General features: G+C 40.3%; 1 protein-coding gene across 1 annotated transcript in view; it reads left to right on the top strand.

Moving 5' to 3' along the window:
* Window positions 1-4112: 4112 nt before the first annotated feature.
* Window positions 4113-18378, top strand: part of pcgf3 (polycomb group ring finger 3) — a 74857-nt gene continuing 60591 nt past the window's right edge. Inside the window, exon 1 of the mRNA XM_087846909.1 lies at window positions 4113-4225. The gene's annotated coding sequence lies outside the window, so the exon portion shown is untranslated. The remainder of the gene's footprint in view (window positions 4226-18378) is intronic.

Below are 18378 nucleotides of genomic sequence, written 5' to 3' on the forward strand. Positions count from 1 at the left end.
TTTTTTCTCAATACATTTCAAGTCTAGAAAACATCTAAAAGATTAAATTAAGCAAAATTTTGGACTTTATCATTTAATAAAGAATAAACACAGATAAATTAAACGTTAATGTGTGCTGGTGTAATAGACTAGACCAAGGGTGTCAAAGGCCAAGATTGGCCTGCCAAAGGGGCCAACCCAGCTCACCAAGTGGCTTTGCAAAATTTCCAAATTGCAGAGAAGTCATTAATAACTCAATGCAGTGTTACTTTTGCTGTGGGGTGTACTAGCATTCCACATCCATCCATCCACCCACCCTTCTTCTTAAATACTTGTGCAGTTAGGGGTTGCAGGAGGAGCCTGTTCTAGATGACATAGGGCAAAAGGTGGGGTGCACCTTGGGCAGGTAAGCAGTTCATCACAGGGCTAATACAGAGAGACAGATAATTATACACTCTCAAAAACCCAACTAGAGACAGTTAATCTGCATGTATGTTTGGACAGTATAAGGAAACGCGTGCAGCCACAAGGAGAGCATGCAAACTAACTCCGAAAGGCCCCAAGTGGCCAGGTGGTTTAAACCAGGAAGTTGTTTTTGCTGTGATAAAATAGTGCTAAATTGCACCCTGCATCGGTGTTAAAATATATGTAAATTTAAGATATTTCCAGATCTAAGGTTGAATCATAAGGAAGTAATGATGTTGTTCGTTATTGTTGAGGGTTTTGAGGGATTTTCTCCATCCTCTGTAATTCATACATTTTAGCATACATGTGCATGCAATAGTTTTGCTGGTCTTACCCACTTGACTTGATCAGCTTGGCAGATGTGACCAGTCTACATGAACCACACTAAGTTTGTAGCCGGGGTGGGGGTGGGGTGGGGTGGGGACTATTAAGTGGTGACAGTTAAATTTGTGTCAACAAGATTAAAAAATGAGCATGCACACAATGATTCCACATATTGCACCACAGCATAAACTGGCAAAGGTCACTTCTTCAGGCTTCAAGTGTCGTTCACATTGCACCTGCGGAATGTGTAACACTTGCCATCAAAAAGCAGCGCTGACATGCAAATTATGTTATTTTATTATTTTATTAATGAGTAATCAGAAATATGACTAACATGACAGAAAAAAATGGATGCAGAACTAAGATGTAGTACCCTAATATGTTATTCAAAGTGACAAAGACTGTTTTTTTTTTAAACTATTTATTCTGAAAACTGATGTAAAAATCAAACAACACACAATGAAAAGACTTCCATTCACTGAAAACATTTTAAAATCATAGCACTGAAATTATAATGTATTTAACTCAGTCTTGAGATACAAGTTATTGTCTTTTGTATGTTGATGAAGTGAATTAGACTAATCAAACTAATCAAAAGTGTTGTAAAATGTATGGTTGTCTTGGAGTCTTTGCCATTTACGTGTCTAAATGAAGGTGTAAAGCAGTTTTATATATAAATTTGTAATTTCGGTTTTGTTTTGCATGCACAAAATAAATGTGCTGTGCTGTAACAAGTTTGTGTGCCCAGGAATGTCTTTGCGTCAGCGAATCAGTCCACGTGACTCACCATTGCACTACTGGAACTTTTTTCTTTTAGCAGGAGCAGAGTGAGAACTCTTCACTCTTTTGTCCTTATTGACGGCACATGACCACAGGCTCCGCCCTCTCTTTAACCCTCTGTGACTCAGTGTGGCAGTTCTGCAGCTCTGATTCGCAGGAAAGTCGCGTGGAAAGAAAGTGAGAAATCAGATCAGATCAGTTCTGCTTTCATTTATTTCCCCTGGTGTAAATTGCAGAGGTGTTATGTTATCCATTTACCTGAAGACATTTGTAAGTTCAGGGACAGTTTTGATCAGCTGTTTTCATGACCAAAATGAAATGCAGTTAAAAATGTTGGTGAACCAATAACAAGTGTTTTTTATAAATAATAAACAGCCATTTATGATCTTGTACAGATCATCGTTGAAGTCTGCTGTTGTAAATCTCAAGCAATTTGACAAACAGATTTTGATCCAGATTTCTGGTAGGTGTCTAAGAGTGCACTGCAGGTGGTCGCACTTATGAATTTAAAAACAAAAGGGCTGTAAAGAAGAAGGATTTTCCACAATTTGGCATCCCCAAAACTTATTCTTATTACTGTCTTATTTCCATGGCTGGATTAGCCTCTTTTTAGAGAAATGTGCAGGGTCCCTTTTGGCTTCCAGCTTCATCATTTCTGTGCAAGAAGAAGACAACCCTACGTTAATCAACAGACAGAAAAAAATTAAAACCATACAATATTTTAAAGAATTGTCTATTAAATTTTAATATGATGGAGGTTTATTTGTTTACATAGAGAAATTAAAGCACAATTTTACAACCTCAACAGATTTTCTACTGAGAACTGATTAGACTATTTTATATAGAACCCAAAATAAAGGAAGATTCAAAAGTAAATTTACCAAGAACAATTGGAAAAATTGATGGTTTGCTGCCCTGGAACCAGTTTTGGATGCTGGAGAACACAGGGTGAGGGCCATTGTCTGATCCACATAGCACCTAACCTTCTGTGGGAAGAGGGCCCCCCATAAAGATGGGCTCCTGTGCTTCACTTAAGACCACATGAAGTCCTGGTGGAGTTTCCCTTAGGAGAGCCTACCAGAGACAAATTGCTTTTGACAACACAGCTCATGGGAACTGTCAAATATCACAAACCCCTCTGATGCAATAAGGTGACAATCCAAAAGGAACCATTTTTCAGTTTGTTGATGATGCCTACATGGTGAGGTAATTTGGACATATCCTAGCAGGAGGAGGCCCCCAAGCTGAACCAGAATACGCTGGAGAGAATATGTCTCTCAGCTGGTTTAGTTAATGTCCTGGTGTCCTTCCAAACGAGCTGGAGGCAAACAAAATCTTCAAATTCAACTTAATGATTTATTGGTCAAAAACCTCTTATAACTTATAAACTATGATTCTTAGAAGCGCAATGTGCATCAACAATACATAGAAATACATATATGAAGATTTAAAATATCACATGACTTCTGACCTCTCCTTAAAGGTCAAGAATTCACCTGATGGTCAAAGTGATAATAATGATAATAATGCTACATGGAGCTATTTATCTTTCTCACTGATCTTGTTTGTGCTGACAACAGAGAATGCTATATGAGGAAGATAAAGATTATGTTATTTTATTATAATTTGTTATTTACATTACAGTAACAGGTTATAATTGTTTAAATACATAACATTTTTAATACACGCATAATTTTCCTGAATGAGTGGAAAGTTTTAGAAAATACCCAAAACTGTGACCTAAAGACTTTTGTCACTTGATAGTCATTACTAAATAATTAAATGAATGTGATGTTTGTGCTACGACATAAATGATTTAAAGTATATTAAAATGGATTTCAGCGCGTCAGATAACAAAAGCTTGGACTTTGCACTTGTTTTTACTGCACTGCTGACTTCTTAAATAAAAATAACATTAAAAATAATAAATAAAACAAAGTGAACATATACAAAATTCAAAACTATTCCCACTTTTATCTTTTATCACTTTTATTATTGAAACTCTGCTTTCTGTCAATGTAAAGACATTAAACTATACATTTAATCCCCGTGATTTCTTATGATAAGAAAAAAGAAGTGTTTCAACAGCAGGTCTCAGTTTTTCTACATGATAAATGTGTCAGTTACAGAAAACGTTCTGGTAGCTCATTGACCAGACTATCTTGTATTTATAAACCATGAAGTTAGGTAAGTCAAGGGAAATGTTCCTGTTTTTTAAACTGAAATTTCTAAAGCAGGTAGTGTAAAACCGCCTGTAGTCTTTGACGGACCGATTCTGGTCCCGGGTCCTTATGTTTGACACCTATGAAGTGCAACCTGGTGTTGCTATAAATTTTTATTGATTAATATGAAAGAATTCAAATAAATAAAGTATTTACAGCTTATAAACCCATAATAAAGAAAATGGTGCCAACTCGATAATCAATAACAGAATCAGCGGATCGATTTTCAGAAATTTGCCGCCCTCGTTCAACTCGCGCCCCTCTTCCCCCCTCCCCCGACTCTACCGCCTCCGGCTCGGTCGCTTGCCCGCTCTGCGCATGCGTTCTGCCGCTTCGAGAGAACAGTTTCGGCCTGTTCCGCGACCGCTCGGTCATTTTCGCCTCTTTGTTTTACTGATAGTGGATTTAACTCGGATTCAACCTAACATCCAACGGACCGTGCTGCTCCCAAACAGGTTAGTTCGTCTACCTGCACTTCTCCTCCTCATATGTCCGTGCTCGGCGGGTGTGTGGCCGGTTTACGGTCCCGGTTTGCACCCCCTCCTCTACATTTTTCGCTTGTCTCTTTCCGCTTGGTGCTACGGGGCACGCTATACGTGTTGTGTTATGTGCCTGTGTGTGCGTGTGTGTGTGGTAGTGGTGGTGGTGTATGACCGGGCCCTGCAGTTGCAGACCGGGGATGGGGGTTATTTTTGAGGGGGTAAAGTGTGCCGTAAAGGTGGCTTTAATGCTATCCGGGATGCACACGGTTAGCCGTCCCGGAGAGGAGGCTCTGGCAGCAGCCTGTCTGCCTGTCTCGTCATGTTTAAATGCTGTTGTTCTTCTAAACCAAACACCAGTTTTTGCTTCCCAGTGAACTGGAATGTTCTTGAAGGAAACAGCTCATGGTCCACCATTAGGCTCACCACCTCCAACACCTCCTCCCTCTCCTTCTCCTCCTGCTGTTGTTGCTGTCCAAAGTTCAGAGGAGGATCTGTGTGAGGTTCGGATTAAATGGAGACACAAAGTTGATGCCTTTTCTTTTCCCTCTGGGTGGATGTCGCCCCTCACAACCCTGCTCCTCCTGCTCCTGCTGCAGTAAACCCTGGGTGACATTGTGAGGGGGAAGGCGTGCAGCCAACAAGTCTGTGCAGCTCTTTTATTTGTACGTACATATGTGTATGTGTGTGTAGGGGGAGATGCGGATAAAGATCAGCTTTACACAAGCCTTTTAGTATGGTGGAGTCAGTTGGACTGAATCCAGGTTTAGATGCGAGGGTTTCCCTTAACTTTACACCACGAGGGGAATCTGCAGCCTGGGAAGCATGCTGTGGGTGATTGCAGGTTGTGTCTAGGTGAGAAGTGGGTCCAGTTTTGTTAGGAATTAATATGCACGGTCACAGACAAAGTTTTTGTGTCAAAACCTGTCAAATCAAGCCGTTTTTATGTGTAACCAACCATCTTATTGTCGGAAAATGTGCTCTTAAATTGGATGCTAGCAGTGAGATTTATGTGCACATGCCTGTTGTCAGAATTTGGTTGAAAAATCAAAAAGTACGATCACATTTTCTTACATACATATGCCATATTAAGTTACAGTAAAAAGTTTGGTTAGGATTTAAAAAGAATGGTAAATGGCCTGTATTTGTACAGCGCTTTACTAATCCCTAAGGACCCCAAAGCGCTTTACACATCCAGTCATCCACCCATTCACACACACATTCACACACTGGTGATGGCAAGCTACATTGTAGCCACAGCCACCCTGGGTGCACTGACAGAGGAGCCCCAGGGTGGCAAATTCATTTTGAGAAATCTGCTCATGGTTCGGATGTTTGAGCAGAAATGCACGTGCACATTCACAGTTTAGATAAGGGTCAAAAAAAGGTTCAAAAGTCTGTGAAATCATGCCTTCGTTTTGTCTGCATTGGAGCCACTCTACTGTCAAAAAACCCACTCCTCACTTGCTGTTCACACGAAGAGCTTTATGTGCACAAGCCTGTTGTCGTCTTCATCTGCTGGAGGGCAAACTTTCTCCTTTCTTACTTTAAATCTGAATTGAAAAGCAGGATTTTGCCTCTTTAAGAACAGATGAAGGCTGTCTTGGTCCAATATGCATCCTATGGCTAAGTGTAATGTAGTGTATAAAGTCTAGAATGGGAGAAATTGTTTATATTAAATTCTGAGAAGGTCATTTAACTTCTTTTTAAAACAGAAGTTATGAAAGACTGAATATTTGTTCATTTCTGTAAATGGTGTAAACAATCCTGTACAGCAGTCAGACGGAGAGTTTTGTAGTTCACGTTTAAATGTGAAGTCGCTGTCTCACAGTGGAATAAGGTCATCACAGAAACCACTGTTACACACAGCGGCATATTTTTAAAAACACTAAACAAACAAAAGCCAAAAAACAAATTCAGCCTCCCTCTTGCATCGATGTCTAGACATCTTTTGATCTGCAGTTCACCAAATCAATGCTCATGCTCACTGTAAACCACAGGCCGTCAGACTGAGCAGACTTTTGTTGCACGGAAACCAGGGTGCTCATCATGCCAGTGATGAATTCAAGCTGCACCTTACAGCAACAGAAAGTCGACCTCCATAACCTCACTGACGCCATTTGATTCAAAACGTTGCCTGATGTTGAATGGGTGAATAATTTCGCTGCTTTTCGGAGTCTCGATAGCTTTGACAGCGCGCTTGTGTTTAAACAGCTGAGCTGCTTTCTGATGCTTTACATCATCACAGAGGAAAGAGATGCAGCATTTGGCAAGGCCAGGTTCTCCTTGATGGGGCTTTCACTCACTCTTTTTTTTTTCTTCTGCACTTCAGTTTAAAGTGAGTTGCTGCTATTGTCTGTCACAGCTCCAGCTTTTAATTTAGGTTGTAAAACACTTTGATTCACTTTAAATTAACTTCACTGAGCCTCTCAAACTGTTCTTGCATTTACCACATGGTATAGTTGCTTCATAGCACTCCACATATCCTCTTAGTGTCTACTTTCATATCAGGTTTCTGCTGACTTTGCAGCGGAACCCTAAATTACCTGCAGCTTTTCTTTAGCGCCGACCTCTGACCTGGATTCAATGACACCTAACGAGGTTTTCTAACGTTACAGTGAGATTTCTGCATTTTCATCAGTGGTTAATGGATACAAATGGCCAAAAGAACACGAAGCCTGACCTCTTTACCCCGAAACATGCATCTCTGCACTGTTTTAACAATGTTAATGGTCCCTCTGGGCAGTCTGATAAAACTGTCCGCCCTGCAGGACAGGCGAGCAGTATACGACCTCTTAAAGCATAGCGCTTCTTGATAATGAGAAAACTCAATAGTAAGTGAAGCTCCGGTAGATATAGCATTTGTCTCTTTCCTTGGACAGGAAATGATCTCGGGCAGCTCTCTAAATGAGCTGCTGAACGACCGTGGAGAATCCCTCGCCTGCAAATCATGCTGCAGCTCAGCGAGGCTGATCCCACCCGCTTCAGCGCTACTTTCGCTTTTTCCTCCTTCACACGGTTTCTTTGAACATTCAGTAATGGGAAATGGACACAGTATCACCCCTTTGGTTCAGTCCTTGCCCATCTTTACAGGTCATATACCGGCAGCAGTCCTAATAGCGCGTGCGCGTGTGTGTGTGTGTGTGTGCAAGGTTCCACAGATACTGATAAGATGATGTGATACTGTTGGAATTTCAGGAAAAATGAAATTAGAGGTGTCAGATAGGTGCAAAACAGGATTGTGTGATTAGTTGGTGATTTTTGAAGTAGCAGAAGTTGAGGGAAGCTTACATTCTTTACAGGACAGCACCTCCTTTTTAGCTGGAGCTGTGTGCTTCATGGATGCCTCTGTGTCAAGGAAGAGGTGTCATTGAAATTAATGATCGCTGGGAGGGGAGCTGTCTTTTTATAATGCAGCAGTTGTCAGTCTGATGTGGCCTGAAGGCACGGTCATGTCACCATTTAAACCTGCAAAAGAACTTCCTAATTTTTAAGTTGAGAGAACGCTGATGTAGTCCATGAAATCCTTATGAATTTGTCACATTCTGCTGTGGTTAACATGCACATTGGAGCCACGCTGAAGTCTTCTTGATTGTAGTACCAACTGGCGATTTTGCTCTTTAGGGAAACAAGCTGGTTGACCTGTTGGCTCAGGATGTTTCTGGCAGCTCATTAATGTAGCACTGTCATTTTCCAAGAGACAAAGACTGGTGCAGCTGTCTAACTGGTGTTGTACATTAATGAAACAAGAATCAATTATTTAACTGACTGATATTTTTGGTGCCTACTAGCAAAGGCAGCCAAATGTAAACTTGAGGTTGTTATTATGGCCTATAATTATGTTTTAAAGTAGCGCTGCCTCCTTGTAGTAGAGTGGAATTTGGGACAGGTCTAACCTGAGAAGTTTTTACTCATCAGCTTTGGGCTTTTTTCCAGGAATCAGGTTGGGATGCTTTTCCCAGTATCACATGTAGTACGCAGGAAATAATCCACTTCAGCCATGCTCCATGCTCCATGCTCCATGTGGTTTAGGTGAGGGGAGGAGCCTGGATAGAGCATGCAGGAGACTGCTTACTTTTCACCCGCTTGCTAGTGGTGAATGTGCCGGTCTATTAGCTGTGCTTTTTGCACACTGACTCATCCCAATATGGACTATGTAGAAGGAAGCTGGCAGGTTAGATACCAGCTAATGTCCAACCCGACTGCACTGAACATCTGCGCTTTCACAACCACTCCAGTCATTAATTCCTGGAAAGACTCAGGGCTGCAGCGCATGTGTGCAAATGGCTCCAGAAAATTGAGTTTTCTAGTTTCTGTTTAATATTGAAAAACAGTACATTTAGCTTTAAACCAGGATTTCTTTGACCACAAGTCAAAACCAATGTCTAGACACAAAAAATGAAACCAAATGAGATCGAAACTCAAGATGAAAGTTGAGGGTGTGTTTGTGCTTCAACTGCTTTATATTCTTCAGCTAAGGGTTTTATTTTTCTCTTCTTTTATTGCTTTTTAAAAAGTCTTGCATAGGTCATTTCAGACAACAGGAGCTGTTGTTGTCACTTAATCACTAACAGCATCTTTTTCTAGTGTGATCAGATCTTAGAGTGATTACAAGCTGTTTTCACACATGAAGAGGAGACACACACACATCACACACATCAACAATCTCCTGCCAGGAATCTGCTGATATTTGTGAGTACTTATATCAATGCTATGATTTATTTATTTTTACTCCTTATACTGAGGCGATCATTGTTATTCTTTCACTAATAAACTAAAAAAGCTGAGACAAAAATGTAACGCGAAACCAACAGGAAGAATCGATGGTGCTGAACAGGCCAATCATAATTGCTGTGGGCTTCTTGGGAGGTGCACGTCAGGGTACGATGTACAGTTCCTGCTGAAAATTGGACATGAGGAATGAGAATAGTAGTTTTGAATCCACATGTCTTGTCTCCTGGATACTCTTCCCAGCAGAAGCCTCAAGTAAACCTAATGAGCTTTTCAGTAGTGAGACAGTCTTGTTTCCTGTGCTACATGTGAGAAAAGTCAGCTGTGACCAATAACCTGGCTATGTTCTCCTGACCTTGTCCAGATTTCAAGTCTGAAAGCAGCTTTATTGTAGCAACAGAATGGGACGCAGCGTCTGACATTCCCATGTTATTCTCCATAGATAACGTTAGCCAATGCAAACAGCAGCCAGATTCTTTGAAGAAAATTTAACATTTCCAACAAACCCAGGGTGGAACCAGGTGGAATTATCTATTTTGCAACACAATTTAGAAAGTAGTTTTTTTTCCTGTGTTGTTATTTACGTAAGGGCACATAAAAAATCTCAGCAGACTTTCTGGCAGACTTTTTCATTTATTGCATAAACACAGTGGGTTATCTGAAGCAGCCATAAGGCCAGAGGACAGAAGGAGACACTTAAAATCAGTACAGACTTGCAGTGAATGTTTTTGAGGCAGCTCGGTCTGCGCTGGCTCTGCTGATAAGATTCATGGCTGTGCTCAGGCTTTCGCAGATCCTATCTGTTTTATGTCAACATCTCAAATAGCTGGTTGTCAACAGGTGGTGTGAATTTAAATGGTTTGCTTTGCCTTTGTGTTGACATTAAAAACATTCCCTGACATGATAAGTGCTGCATTCAGGTGGATGAAACGGCAAACAAAAGACGGGGCGCCTGTGTTTCACGTCCTCATTCTCCTTTTTGTCTTTAGTTATCTGCTTAAATGTAGAGGACACGACCACAAGTTTGTTTGTGTTAGAATAATTGGTTAAGTCGTTTGTAGTATTTCAGGATGCATGTAGCATAGTGACAGGGTAATAAACAAGCACAGCGTCGCTTCCAGACTCACTTGTTAGTTCAGCCAGTTTAATGAAGGCAGGAAGACGGTGTACGTTAACAGCTCGGATGCACAGAGCTGCTCTGGAAAGGTTTCTCTTTCTGTGCTTTCAGTTGATGTCACCTTCCCTCTGGCAACCATACTGCAGCTCTCCAGCTGCAGCTGACTGGTTTTCAGAATATTTGGTAAAACTGCTGCACTTGTTTTCACTTGTAAATGATATTTTAGCACTTAGAGTGCAGACTTTGTATTGAGATCGAGTTCATTTTGGATGCAGGCTTGTGGCTCAAAGTTAGGAGTAACTAGCAAGTGGTTTGCAAGGTTAGGCAGCCAAAAAATGCTAAACATTATATCCAACCAAGATCAATATTTGAGATGCTTGCTCCACACCGAACAGGACTTTTTATGGTTAAAATATAAAGATGGCGATGCAGCTTTCTGGTTCACAAACCCAACTTTTATCTAAAGGTGCAGCCGTAAATCATTATGGTCATTATCCTCTGGAGTCCAGAGGCTCATTATTTAAACTCCTCGTAGCTGTGTGCCATAAAGTTATGATTGGGAAAAATGCAATCATTGGTCTTGCCAAGTAACCTTGAACACAGATATTTCTTAATATACACCAAAATATTCAGAGCAGCGATATCTGTATAGATAAAATACAGGTTCTCAAAGTATGCCCTGGGGGCCAGTGGTGGGACTTGGTAACGTTTTGTGTGGTTGGCAAGCTTGATGAGACTTTCTAACATTAACATTACAGATGGTATCAAGCGATGCTAAAATAAAGGTACAAAGGTGACAGTTAACTGCAAAAACCACAGCTTCTTTAACAGACACATTGCAAACACTGACTACATGCACTCAAAAGTTTCCCCATTCTCAAAGGTGAAGCTATAATTTTTTTTTTTTTGGCCTTTTAGCCTTTATTGGATTGAGATGGTTTAGATCACAGGTGTCGAACTCCAGGCCTTGAGGGCCGCTGTCCTGCTTGTTTTCCAACTAACCTGCCCTTGTAGCTTCTTAATGCCAAAGCACACCTGATTCAGGTAATCAGCAGCAGGCATGGCAGGGATATCTCAAAAACTAGCAGGATGGTGGCCCTTGAGGACTGAGTTTGACACCCCTCGTGTAGATAGACAGGAAAGTGGGGAGAGAGAGGAGAAGACGTGCAGCAAAGGGTCGTGGTCAGACTCTAATTGGGGCCGACTGCTCTCTGGCCATTCGGCATATGGTCGCCTGCTCACCCACTGAGCAAAATGCAGCTGAAATATACAAAATCCAAGCACATTCATGAAAAGAGTCTCGTCAGTGCTCTGCATGTAGCTTATTTGGCGAGTCTCAAGCAAACACCAGTGACAGCACTGATTAAAAATTGTCCAGTTTTTCTACTCTTTATGTTCACCACCACCATCTTAGATTGCTAACTCTGCTGGGCTGCTCTGACTTTCGAAGTAGTACGAGCTGAACGGGCGTCCCACATTAGCACGCAGGCTTCTGACGTAATCTGGAATGCAGCATAAGCCAGTTCCAGACCGAAAGATTAAGACCTTCACAGAACAACTAGTCTTAATCCCTGTTTTGGTGTTTTTTAAAATTTTAATAGCACTTTCTAGTCAAAGATATTGTCTCTTATACGCTGTCAGCCAAAATAAAAAATCTAATGCTGCTAAACAGCTGAATCCACATTCACAACAATGTGCTGTTTTTATGTGTGTTCTGTGGGAGAGCAGATTTTATTAACCTGCAGCAAGTTTGTGATTTAACTGCAAAGGCTGTAAAATCACCAAAATTCAATTGTGTAACTTCCCAAGCTGTCAGTTGTATTGCAGTCTTTTATGTAGTAACCTGTCGCCATGCCCTAAGGACAAAGGCGGTTAATCCAGTGCTGAACATGTGACTTGTTAGCTCGTCATAGACCACGTGAGTTTTAAAGTAACACATGAACAAAACTTTCAGTTAGTTTTGTGTTTTTTAGACTTGCCGCCCAGCTTTCAGTCGAAGGATCCATAAAGTTATGATGCATAAAGTTACTCAAGGATGTGTTTGAAAAAGGTTGTGACCACATCGAATCACCACTGTTGTCTTGCCTGTTTTGATTTTCTCCCCTCAAACTAAGCTGCAGACAGACAATCTAACAGGTCAACTTTTATTTAGTTGTCAGCTGTTTGATAAAATGCGGTCAAGGGTCAGCCAAGGTCTGACTTCTCCTTGAAGTCCAAAAAGAAGCGTGGCACAAGTGACATTACTGTTTAGCATCTCTGTCCTTTTAACAAGCCCAGAAAGCCTTTTCTAAGTGAACGTCGACACGCCAAATGAGCTATTAATTACTTGCTTGCCTTGTACTTTGGCCCAGCTCGTACAGAGCTCGGATAATAACTCTCATCTCAGGATCTGTGTGTGACGCGCCCTGTCTTTTTCCCGCGGCCGCTAGCCCACAGTTTGTGGTTAAAACTGAGAAAAGCAAGACGGGACTACAATTCTGCCAGCCTGTTAACCAGCAAACCCATGTAATGGCTCATTGCATTCTTCCTGTTGCAGCAAGCTTCTTCTCCACCACACACTGACTGGTGCATTTGAATATTTTAATTTATGAAACTAAAACAGGAAGTTTTAAGTATATGGGTGTGAAAATTAACAGTGTGAAGCTGTGATTCTCCATCCTTCCTGTAAAGACTGCAGCGTGCCTACAAGCGGGCATATTGTTTGGGTTTAATTATGCTTTAATGGTGTCGGTGGGTTTTATGTGTAAGTACGTTGTAGTTTATAGTTTGTGCCTTACATGGGTTGCTTTCATTTTGCTTCGTCTTGTTGCTTTGTATTGTTTGAACTGTTTGACAAATGTAAGGACTTTAAAGATATAAATTTGTGCTTTGTGAAGTTGTGACTTCACAGTCCGTCACCAATCACGTCAAACTACACAAACATACGTCTATTGCATTGATGCTACTCTTTGGTTAAAGTCCTTCAGTTTTCCTTTATTATTCCCTTTGTTAAAAGTAGAGATTAAAAGTAGTAGCACTCCTTTTAGTCTTAAGTCAGCCGGACTTTTTTAGGTTAAAGTGCTAACGACAAGCATGGCTGGATAGAAAACATTCAGACACAGATCTCCTGAATCGACTTTATTTATCTTGCTGTCAGTCAGTTGTAAAAGCTCTGGAATTCAAAATAATTTTGTTTTGCCACTTATACCTTGCCTTCAACCATTTAAAGTGAAGTGGCCCGCACCGATGTCTCAGTAAAGGTTGGTTGTCTCCTTCCCCTAACACCATCAGAAGAGGCACCTCTTTGACCTGGAGACCTTTTTGTCAGTAGGGTGTGGATGTTTATTTTCAGGTGTAAAGGTATAAGACAGAAATGACAGTTTTAGGTCTTGTTAATTGGTGATAAGGGTTAATAGCCTGTGAAACCATCAAAGTTAGAGCTTTAGGAAGATATGTATTAGAGATGGACTGATCCGATATTACATATCGGTATCGGTCCGATACTGACCTAAATTACTGGATCGGATATCGGAGAGAAATAAAAAATGTAATCCGATCCATTAAATATCAAAAATGCACCTCACAAAACTTGCGACATGGCATAACTCGGCTCATAACAGTAGCACATCGGAGCAGTATGCATCACGTGATAGAGCGGCTGTGGCGTGCGAGACCTGTCAGCGGTCTGGTTGTGTATTTGGAGCCTCGCTACCAAACCGCCATTTCATCTCCGAGAAAGTTATCCCAGAGAGAAGTAAAGCAAGTGTGTAAGTTCATCTCTGAATGTTTGTAAAGCATTCCAGCGTTAAGCTCAACAACCGATATATGGAGCGACTGCCTCTTCTCTCTCTCTCTCTCCTGCTACTTCAATCGTGAAACTGATCAATGATCAGCTGATCGGCTTTTCTGTCGCGAGTCCGTCTCTCTTGTTTGTCGCCCACTTCGTGCCAGAAAGAGGAAACCAGCGGCTGAACAACAGAAGCACGTTTAAGCTTGATAAGCTGTTGTTAGAATTTATTTAATGTTACTTTCTACACCAGGATCCTTTTCTACGCAGCTGACGGCTGTAACTGTGCAGAGGCGGATCTAGCAAAGTTTAACCAGGGGGGCCGATAGGGCATGAACAGGGAAAAGGGGGGCACAAAGACATACTTTTCTTTCTTATTCTCATTTAAAATGTCTAGCTTTTAATAATTAATTATCTGAATCTCACACCCAAAGTTTTAATCTGATGTAAAATGTATAGAAGTCCATTACTGTATATAGTAACTATTAAGTCTAATATAGTAAGCTAGTACTTTTTCCTTTGGGAAGGTACCATCTGTGTAGTCTGCAGTTCTGTTTTAGAAAGATGTTGAATCTATTTAATTATTCTTGAGAGATAATTGATTCCTGTGTATTTTTTTCACACTGTATCAAATTGAAGTTGATTACGTCGATTTAGCATCATGAGGTGGAGGGGTTTTTTTTTTTTGTTTTTTTTTTTGCTGGGAGTTTGCAACCCTATTAGTTAGGTTGCTTACTCTTTAAAATACCAGAATAGGGAGGATGGAGAAGGTTTAAGTTTATTTGATCAGTATTGCTGAACTATGAAATATTTTGGGTGCAGTGTATTTTTTGCATACAGGTATAACAGAATAGCTTTAGTGTTTTGTTTTTTTTTTAAACTTGAGTTTGAACTTATACAAAATGCAGCAAGATATTAAAAAAAATAGTTTTATTGATTAAAAAACACACTATATCGTAGAGCTGGGCGATATGAGATTTTTTCATATCACGATTTTTATTTTCATTTCAGGCGATAACGATATATATCACGATATAAGCCAAATAACTATATTTGTAAGATTTAAATGTGCCGTTGTTCACAAGTAAAATGTGAAATAATCAGCAGGTTGTTTTGATTTAAATATTTATTTCCCATAATAAGTTCAACAGGGTAGATGTACTTAAGAAACATGAGACTTTTTCAGATAAATAAAGGCAAATATTGCAAACTACACAAAACGCAACCGCTAAAGCGTTTAAGTTTCAAAATAGAACAAACAAAACAGACTACTAAATTGTCAATTCCACTTAGAAACAAAATATTAATTCTAAAAATAAATCTTAGTTTGTTTTACAGAAGAACAGACAAAATTGACTAACTTTTGTCAATATCAAATAAACTGAGAACTAAAAGGAAATTCTCAATCTCTCCTTGTTGTATAGCTTAGCTTTTCAAACAGTTTTAACAGTTACTTTAGTCTGACAAAAGCCGAATGACGAATTAGCGCTTCCAGTCAGAGATTGAGCATGCACCGGTTTATTGTATTTCCAGACTTGCTTTCGGTACAATTTACAGTGCGCGCTACTGTTTTTTGTCAGACTTGAAATAGTCGAAATACCTTCACACTACGGAACTTCTGTGGCTCTTCCGTTCGACAATCTCTCCGTTGGAAGAGATTGGAACCATCATCTGTTTTCTCTTCGGTAACCTTCGGTCACGCTCTTGGTTGATTTTTCTCTAGTCGGCGCACTCATTTCCTCCATTACCCGGCGACACGGTGGCTGGCTGCTTCCCAAAACAAATACACATGTGCGGCTTGGCACTTGTGCTGTACGTAACAAGTCACGTGACGTGCCGCTGCGGCTGTGATTGGTTCGGCTCTGCACTACTTAATTTGGATTGGCTGTTCTCTTTTTTTTTTTTTTTTTTTTAAGAGGACAAGAGCGGTGAGGCCTATCGCAATAGTTAAATTTTTCTATCGAGAAAAAGTTATTTCGCAATACATATCGTTATCGTTCTATCGCCCAGCTCTACTATATTGGATTCATATCGGTATCGGCCGATATCCAAATTTATGGTATCGGACATAAAAAAGTGGTATCGTGTCATCTCTAATATGTATATAAAATTCCCCATAGTTTCTGTCATTTTTCATGCAAACTCTGGTTTTTGGACTCTTTTTCTATTGGTTTTGGATTGTTGCTTGGATAAAATAAGAAACCCAAAACCACTCAGATTGACTTGAGTAAGTAAACAAATTTGTTGCTTTAAGGTAATGTAAATAACCCAAATCGTTATCTCTCTCTATGGCGTGAACGGTCGACTGGGCTTTCAGTTTCTGCCAGTCTCTCCTTTCGCCTTCTGTACCTTCTCTTTTCTTTTGCTGGGTCAAGTTTTTACATTTATTGTGGCTGTTTCACCGTCCAGTTTTTCAGCTACACAGAGCGTTTGATGGTGACCCTCGTCCTGTTGTGGTTATGAGGCTTCACTGGCAGACGGATGTGCAAAGTTACACAGAGACTTACAGGAAATCAGATGTAATCATGTCACTGTTCATTTAGCATTTACTACGTAATGATTAAAGCAAAAAGCTTACCTACACACATGCAGTTTTAACATACAGATGCACTCCACTTCTTTGGGCCTAACTCAACCAAAACTAGCAGTTTGTTGGAGATAATTTGGACCAGTTGGATCTGTGACGGTTTGATTTGCAGCTCGTAACAGCAGTCCGTTTAGTTTAGACCCGAAAAGATCAATTTATTTTTTTTAGTCAATGATGAGAAAACCTGTATGAAGCTCAGTCTCATTATTTGGCGTATAAAATGCAAGTTTTTTCTTTATGACAGCAAATTAAATATTGATTGATTGGTTCTAGGCTTTCTTAAGAAATAATCAAAAGGTAAATTGATAATAAAAATAACCCTTCCTTGTAGCTCTATTTCACTTTATTCCATCTCAGTAGTCTTATTGAACGGTTGAAGTTTCTCAGTATGATGGGGGCCGTTACATTCAATTTCTGCTGCTGCAAAAAGGCAGATTAAGAAGGCCCCCATCTTCTTTACTACCGGAAGAAATGCATTCGTAATTTGAAGAGCATAAAACTCAGCAAGCAGAGGAAATGGCTTAAAGTGCTCAGGGTTATCGATTCAAGCTGTAAGACGCGTTTATAATTGCTGGTGTAACAATGGAAGCGGAGACCTGGACAAACAGTGCTGCTGTTAATGTGGCCTTAAGCAAAGTAGGCCACTCCCAGTCACACCAGTGGTGCTGTTAAGTTGCAAATTGCAGGTGACTGTGGCTTAACTGGGTGTAACTGAAAATATGAAGCAAAATTATGAAGAAAGAAAATACATGTTCAGCAAACCCTCCCTGGGTAAATAAAGGTTTAAAATGCAGTATATCACTGAGGCATTGTCAGGATAAGTGGTAGGTGGAGGACTCCTGCACTGTGTTGGCTTGTTGGAGCAGTGGCATTTCTGACGGGGGCCTGAAGTCGGACGGAGTGAGTTAAGTGAATTTTGACACTTGAGTCCTTTAGAAAAGAGACTGGTGTAAGGTAATTACAACACTTAAGAGCTAATTGTTTTATTTTATCCAAAGACAAATAAGCTGGCTAACTGGGAAAATATATATCACAGGTTTAATTCTCACAGCATTAAACTTGGAGATATCTCATGTCTGTATATCAATTATCTTTTGATGGCCAGTACCAGTTATTAGCAGAGATGGGCGATTACTATTGCAAAAAAGGTAATTAGATTACCGTTACTTTCCCGTAAGCACGCTGCGTTACTGCGTTACTAAAACCGTGATTCTTTTGTGAGTGTCTCATGACAGTGACGTAAGCGAGTGCGACGTTCGTGGCAACAGCTGTGTGCAGATCAACAATGGATAATATATCGAGTGCGGGAGAGATTATGAGCATGCAGCGTTTAAAGCGTGGAAGTACTGACCTTACTTTGAGTTTGATTCTGTAAAAAGTGACAAAAACATTTGCGTCCGCTGACCACTGCGTGGGAAGAAAACTTCCTTTTACAGCGAAGAAAAACCCCTTAACTTCCGAGGAAGCACCGAGTATGCTACCAGGGAATGGGCAATTCACAGACAAACTCGCGGATTCTTCCACTGACCGCTGCACACCTGCACCGGGGCAAACCTCCGCCTGCCCCACTCGTGCTATACAGTTGAAAATAGAGCAACAGGACCACTAGTCTTTGATTTTATTTATTTTCTGCTGTGTTTTACTTGCATCTATTTGACAGACTGAGTGTAAACACAAAAAATATTTTATTTTATGTGCTGGAATGTGCAGAAAATAGGTTTAAATGTTAAACAAATGTCTTCCAGTCAGACAATGTTGCATATAATTAAATGTTTGCTTGATGCATAAAGTTAAAAGATTAAAACTAATAAAACACATTTTAAAGAGACTTTTCTATTTGATTACACTTTATATGATGGATTAGGCAGAAAGTAGAATTGGGCTGAAAGATCTATCGCTTTATCACCTATTCAGGTTGTAAATCATGT

This window comes from Neolamprologus brichardi, chromosome 2, assembly GCF_056152115.1.
Source record: "Neolamprologus brichardi isolate AB-2024 chromosome 2, ASM5615211v1, whole genome shotgun sequence".
Taxonomy (NCBI): domain Eukaryota; kingdom Metazoa; phylum Chordata; class Actinopteri; order Cichliformes; family Cichlidae; genus Neolamprologus; species Neolamprologus brichardi.